Source organism: Physcomitrium patens, chromosome 4 (genome assembly GCF_059467195.1).
Source record: "Physcomitrium patens ecotype Gransden chromosome 4, ASM5946719v1, whole genome shotgun sequence".
NCBI lineage: Eukaryota > Viridiplantae > Streptophyta > Bryopsida > Funariales > Funariaceae > Physcomitrium > Physcomitrium patens.
Window position 1 is genome coordinate 11467439 of NC_143413.1, and position 7251 is coordinate 11474689.

The following is a 7251-nucleotide window of genomic DNA, read 5'->3' on the forward strand; positions in this document are numbered from 1 at the left end:
CAACTCCCGCTTCGCAATAGGACCCCACCCCACTACACCTCATGGGCCCTACCGAAGGAGAGAGGTGGGTCCTATCACCGTGCTATGATAGCTTTCGAGGAAGGAGGAGGGACCTTTGCGGACGCTTTCCATTGGAGGGACCGTCCCTTCACGCCGCCGGTTGGAGACGCAGGCACACGTCATATGGCGGCGGGACGGGCGAGACGGTTGCGTCGGGGCAGCCGCGCTGCGGGCTCGGCGGCTGGAGCGGTTGGGGCGACGGAGATTTGAACTTTGAACTGACTCGATCGTTGGGGTGATTGGACGCCGGTCAGTGGATTTATTCTTTCGTGCTGCCCAATGTCCCGCGGGCAGAAAATGTGTGTGTTGCTGGTGGTATGATTTTTCTGGGAGAGGTGAACTTAGGGTTTGTTTTGCAGCTTAGTGGTAAGTTTTGATGCACACCATAAGACCACGGTTTATTTATATATATATATATATATATATATATCAAGTGGTTTAACAGTAATAAATCATAAAATTATAAAATTATAAAATTATTTTTATGTGTGTGCGTGAATGTGGAGAACTATGATATTTTTTCATCCAAGCTACTGGATGCAAATTCACAACAAAAAAAAAACATTCAAAAAATTGCTACCTAAGCTCCAAAAAAGAATAATTTACAATATATTTTAACAAAATTATTAAAATAAATAAATAAAAATAAGTTAGTAGGGAGTTTTTGGAATGGTTTTTTAAAAAACCAAAAGAATGTGGAATGTTTTAGAAAGATATATATATAAATATGCACACACACTCACAAGAACCCAAAAGTTTAAGTCGTGAAAGTATTTACAGCCGATAGCAAGTATCAACTGATTTATTGCAATCATCTTTAAGTTTTTAAAACTTCTAAACTATGTTCAAAAGAATCACAGCTCCAAGAATATTATAGATTAAAACTTGGTAACAAATAAAGTGATGATTGTTGTACTCTGAATTGTACAATACAAGCCTCATTTTTTTTGTTTTCTTCTACCATGTGTGTATGTATATATATATATATATATATATATATTTGTAAACATTATCTATCTCTTATTGATGTTACTTTTCTGAAATATTTATTTTAAAGTTAACTTTCATGACCACTTTGTTTTTTCTACAATATTTCGGAAGTATTAAGTAATTTTTGCAATGCTTTTTTTAATCTCTGACTTTTACTAAATATAAAAAATAGTCTTCATTGGATAATTAGGGTATCATATGGTATGTCCAAGATTTGATTTGAAGCTGGGAAATTTACAAATTCAAATTCGAATTCAAATTAAAGTTTTACAAGCCTTGACATGATAGTCATATTCATGCAAATTTTAAGATATTAAAGCTTTTGTTGCAAAAATGACAGAATTTTACCAACTGATTTTGATTTGATCAAATTTGATAAGCACTAGTACAATGTTCATATTGGATAAAAGTATCATTTTACATTTGGGTGTCTTGTACTTGAGTTTTTAGTCGTGTGAAATGTTTTATATTACTTAGAAACCAATCTAAATTGTCTTTAAAAAGATTGCAATTGTATAAAAGATGATAGTTTTAGTTTGCTAAGCAACATAAATTTGTACATAAGTTATACTAATAAGCAATACTATTACAATGATGAACCATGTTTACTTTGAAAATAATTAACTGGAATTATTGCTTAGCCATCTGAATTATTTTTAAACAGATATTCATAGATGAGATCAGAATGGCGCTAAAAATTAAAATTTAAAATTTAAAGTAGTAATTGTAACTATCCACTTCACAATGAAATTCTAGATGAAAAACACACCTCATTCAGTAACTTAAAAAAAAAAAATAAATAAATAAAAAAAATGGTTTATTTTATTTTGAATTTCGTTCCTTCCCTCAAACAATGCAAAAACTTGATTAAAATTTGCACTCATGTGTATTTTGCCACTCAAAAAAGTGTTTTAAAGAACACAATTCAACTTCAGTCTCATTTAGCAACTCATGTTGTCAGAACCCGATCTGTTTATTCTCTTTGCAAGAATTTACACAAACACATCAAGAACAGAAACATCTTAAATAAGATTTCAACAGACGTCATATATTTGATGTTTATTTTTAGTGAAAATATTTTGTCAAACAATAACACCTACTCAAAAATATGATACGATTATTTTTATGATTAGTTTACAACATGAACTTACTGTGCAAAGTTTGCTGCTGCAAATTCGAACCATGTATTAGTTTAAGGGCTGATACTCCAATGAAATGTGTCAGAAGTGAGACTCAATAGTGATATGTAAACTAAACCAAAAGGTTTTCAGCTATGATTTGTAAAAAAAAAAATCAGTAATAATTTGTAAAAAAAAAAAAAACATCTTTCAATATATTTTGTCATATCTCACAATATACTTAGGATTGATGAATAAAAATTGCATTGATATACTACTTTTGGTAGTAAATACAAGCTTGTGCATGAGATAATGTTAAAAATAGCAATGAATATAAGATTGTTCTTCGAATAATTTAATAAGTAATCACTTATTTGATGTAGGGATGATTTTGTAGTTTTAATTTCTGCAATTTTTTCAGAAATAATATTTTATTCGATAAAAATTAGTTTGAAACACTTTGAAAATTATTATATCATGCATAATTTTCTTTAAAATATTAAATAGATATTCTTACATTGGAAGTTCCTAAATACTAACAATCATTCAATTATCCAGTAATGAACTACTTTTTAATATTATACACTCTCTAGTTTCTCACTAATATATATATATATATATATATATGTGTTTTTGAAATAATAGTTGAAATACCAATGAAAAATTAAAAACATAACATCATTTGCTTGATTTTTAAGTAGCATTCAGTATTATGATTATGTTGAAGATATAAAGGTGGTCCAGTAATAAATAAACGAATTAGTGATGATTAACATTCATTACATGTTTAAAGAATAATTTCACTACAAAATTCATTAATGCTACAAACCAAATATGACTGTTATATGATCATCGGCATCCGAAATTGGAACTTTCCATGTATCCACACTTAAACCATTGTTTGTTGAAGTTATGCTGTCAACTTTTTTCTTTAACACAATCAATGAAGCAGATTTTAACTTCAGTCTATTTGGATTACTTATGTAGAAGTTTCTTTGTGTAAAAGTTTTTGACGATTGCCTTAGATAGGTTGTGCACACACCAAATTCGTTATGGATTCCAGATTAGTCTCTTGCATTTAGACTTGATTGAAAATTCTATTGCAACTGAAGTGATGGGACAATTCATAAAGTTACAATTCAACTGATGCCAGTTCAGGGCATCATTCCAAGTCTTAAATTATTGCTTTTCTTTGAAACACGTGGTGCATGAACACACGTTAGATTCAAAATCTTATCATATCACCTGAACTGAGACAAATTTCATCCTTTTTCATTTCTGTTTCAAACTTCCACAGCAGGTGTTGAACCTCAATCGTGCAGGCATTGCAACTGTTGTGAACAATCTAAAAACATAAATAAGGTACATGCTCAATAATTGAGTTCACAGTGGCGTTCATTTAAAATCACTTTTCTTCATAGCCGGGGCACAGAAGGTGGTAGAGCATATGAACTCGGTTGTATTGACACCCTAAAGTGGAACAATCACATTAACTCCTGGATGGAAGAGAAAAAAAAGGTCCATGGATTCAATTCGGGAACAATGTTAGGAAGCTCACAAGTCTGTAAGTTCCTTGTCACATCATGAACCAATATAAACCTTCGGAAACTTCAACCTTCTAAGCTAAATCGTGGTAAAGACGAAGCTGTGCGGGGTGCAAAAGGTGGATCCACTTGAAAGGGAATTTCCACAAAAAACCTAGAAAGCATGCGACGGTCGAAAAAAATCCATGGCACTGATTAATGAAGCACCTAACTAAATGCAGCGTATTACCCGGCAATGTACACTTGTTATCCATAATCAGAAAACCAAACCAATAATTGTGTCCTTCAATTGCGGATGAAACATGAAACACACTTATGCAAAAACGCACCGACAATTGAAAAGATGGGCAGCGATTTGTAACACCGGCAGAGCCAGCGTACGTAGTGTCTTTACTTTACAGATGGATTTTTAAAATTACACAGGGTCTCCTCGTATACCCTGAAAAAAGGAAGGAAAAAAAGAAAGAAAAAAAAGGACTGAATACGTCTCGGCATACCCTGCTAGTCAAAGCGTTTCAAGCACAGGACATCAGACGATGGGTCTATGCTCTGGCTACCGAATGGCTTCCAAAGAAGACTGACTTCATCAGAAAGCATTACGGGGTGCTTGACTGCAACAGCCTGCACATTTTTCCCGACAAGGAGTAGCTCTCCCCAAACATAGCAAAAAAAAAAAAAAAAAGAAAAGAAAAAGACGGCAGATATCACAAGCCCCCGGAAAAACATTTACAATCTAGTCTTACTCTCCAAGGGCAGGCTTCTCCTGGCACCTATTCACAGGAAGACATAGTAGCATCAAAAACATGCAGACTGTTGTCATCATTTATGATGCAGAGTTCGGGCGTACATCCCATGTCCCTGCTGAGAATCTCAACCGAAGCTCACAGTTGGCCGATGCTTCTTTGGAGAGTCCACGGGTGCATGTGTCTCATGAAGGATGGTCCACATGGTGTGCACATCGTCATACCCACAAGAAAGCACATCATTGTACAACTTTCCCATGCCGCTTCCTGAAGATTATCACAACCAGGTGTAAGAAAGCAGCTCTTTCCACATTTACATTTGAGCAATTCAAGCACAGACACGACATACAATACTGTATGTATCATTCCCTAACCGAGCACTCCTGCTTGATTTTTGACAGCTTCGATATAGAAAACAAAAACTAACAGATTAACAGCGTATAGATTAAAAGCAAGTATACCATACATCCCATTTCCTTCCGAATATACATCCTAAATAGGCATGGACATGTGTAGAAGAAAAATAAAAACAATATTCTACTTTCGCAGAAGAGTATTTTCTCGGGCGCCTTTCCCAGAAAGGACACGAGCTCACACGGCATGCTCCTTAACGCAAAGCCATTTGGGCTATCAGCTTGGTTATCCCATCATTTTAACTTAGCTTCGTATGTTCAAGCTCCTATACCATGCGACCAGACTCGACGAACGATCTCTATACCCGTTTCTGAGTAACCCAATCACTAAAATATCATACCCACCAGTAATGAAACCATTGCCACATAGTAAACTACAGAGACTTTTAACAACCCGACTGGCTCAGCACAATCCCACAATTTCAGATGATCTACCAAAAATCAGTCCATCGTAATCATAAGTGCACACTCCCAAAATTCTCATCCAGGCCTCTTACCAATCAAATCGAAGTGCAATCAAAACTAAGGACATGTATTCGCAAGCGTCGGAACAGAAGTTTATGCATCACATGACGACAGATTACTATAAAGTGAACCTAGCAGTGGAGTGATCTGGTTTCCTAAGGAATCGAGAGGTTGAATCTGTACACGTGAACGGTACAAAAATTATGAAATGATTCATACAGGAAATTTCTCCACTGACCTCGCTTATGCTTGCGAGGACGCAGCTTGGCGAAAATAGCTTTCCACACCCGTCTGAAAGGGGTCGATACCTTCCGTAGCCACCTCATCGTCGCTCACAGATTTGAAAACAAGCTACCTTCCAAAGTACTCCCAACCAACACTGCGAGCGAGTAGTCAAAGGACTACATGCGAGGGATTCGTAGGATGGTTATCATAATTCTTCTCAATTTCACACCTGACCTTCAAAAATTCCTCAATCCGTCGAAATCGTAAGTATAATGACTGGCAGTTTGTCAAACATACGTAGAATGTCTATTATTCCACAGAAATTCACCAAAGAATTATGAATATTCTTATTCGTCTTTCGTGCAGATGAGCACAAGCTACTGCTGCAGGCAGTGTATGGAGAAAATTATTTCGAGGAACATGCATATCAGTTGATTTGACTTCTGCCTATGTGACCTATCTCTAACGGATTTATTCCTTTCAACTAGTTTACAACAAACGCTTGCAAAATTACATGACACAAGCTACTTTCTGACTGTGACACAATCCACAACCAAAAACCATCACAAATTCGACACAGGCTACTCCACGAAAACACGCTACAAAAGAAAACTCGTAACTACAGGACTATATGCTCGCTATTTCACCACCACTAAACGAAGCGATCTGCGTCACCGCAATTGTAACTACTTACACCACCTGTGACATAATTCAAAAAGAAGAGAGGACGGAGAGATAGGAAACCAATGAAATCCTACCTGCCTCCAAAACACCAACGTAGCTAAGAATAAAAGCGGAGCACACCTCCAAGGCTCACGAACTCAAAACAGCCTAAAAAGGACCTTACAACAGTAACAATCCAAGCCAGACTATGCACAGCACGAAGTTCAAGCGACGAGACGAGATATGAGCACTAGACTACTAATCCAACAAGGAAAGAGAGAGAGAGAGAAATGTCAAATGTGGAAGGCCACGAGAGAGAGGGAGAGCGAGAGTCTTCTCACTGGCAAAATGAAAAGCTAACCAGACCTGATGAACGAAGGGAGAGAAGAACACTACTCGTGCAATCGATATCCCTCAATAAATCTAATAAAACAAAGATGTCGTAGCAACCTACTCCTATTACCACTACTATTACTACTACGACGACGACTACGACGACTACGACTACCACCAGTGTCGTGCGGTTCTACCAACAAATTGATTCTAGCGAGTAGCGAAGAAGTAGAATAAGAAGAAGCGAAACGAAGCGGAAGAGAGACCTGTGGTAGGAGGAGCGGGGGACACTGTAGCCAGTGGGCTTACCTGCGCAGGCTCTCATTCAGCTATGAAGAAGCACGAGGGTGGACCCGCCATAGACATGGTCCTCCTGCACACCATCGCCAACTCTGTGACCACAGCTTCCCTCTCCCTCGTCCTGTCTTTGAACACAGCGCATCCACTGCCCCGCCCTCTCCCTTTGTTTACACTGCCCTTCCCGTCGAGAAACTATCCCACGCTGGTAACCAGGAGGACGAATGAATGAATGTTCATGTTATTTCATCCATCTAAATCGAGGATCCAGGCAGGTCTGATATTCTTTGGTGTACGTGCGACAGAGGGGTGGATGAGGCCAAGTGGAGGCACACACGCACTATTTTTCAAATAGTGTAGCAAACATATGTCGAATTTGTAACCGGATGGGGACAATTGG

General features: G+C 37.2%; 1 long non-coding RNA gene across 4 annotated transcripts; it reads right to left on the reverse strand.

The window, feature by feature from the left end:
- Positions 1–4056: 4056 nt before the first annotated feature.
- On the reverse strand, positions 4057–7004 carry LOC112281826 (uncharacterized). Of its 4 annotated transcripts, none has more exons than XR_012217391.2 (3): positions 6864–7004; positions 5572–5792; positions 4057–4722 (listed from the first exon to the last, which is right to left on the reverse strand). It is a non-coding gene; the product is annotated as an uncharacterized LOC112281826 (long non-coding RNA). The 4 variants fall into 4 exon arrangements; XR_012217393.2 differs by having other exon boundaries at positions 5572–5787; positions 6864–7001; XR_002969700.3 differs by lacking the exon at positions 6864–7004 and adding an exon at positions 6317–6765.
- Positions 7005–7251: the final 247 nt, after the last annotated feature.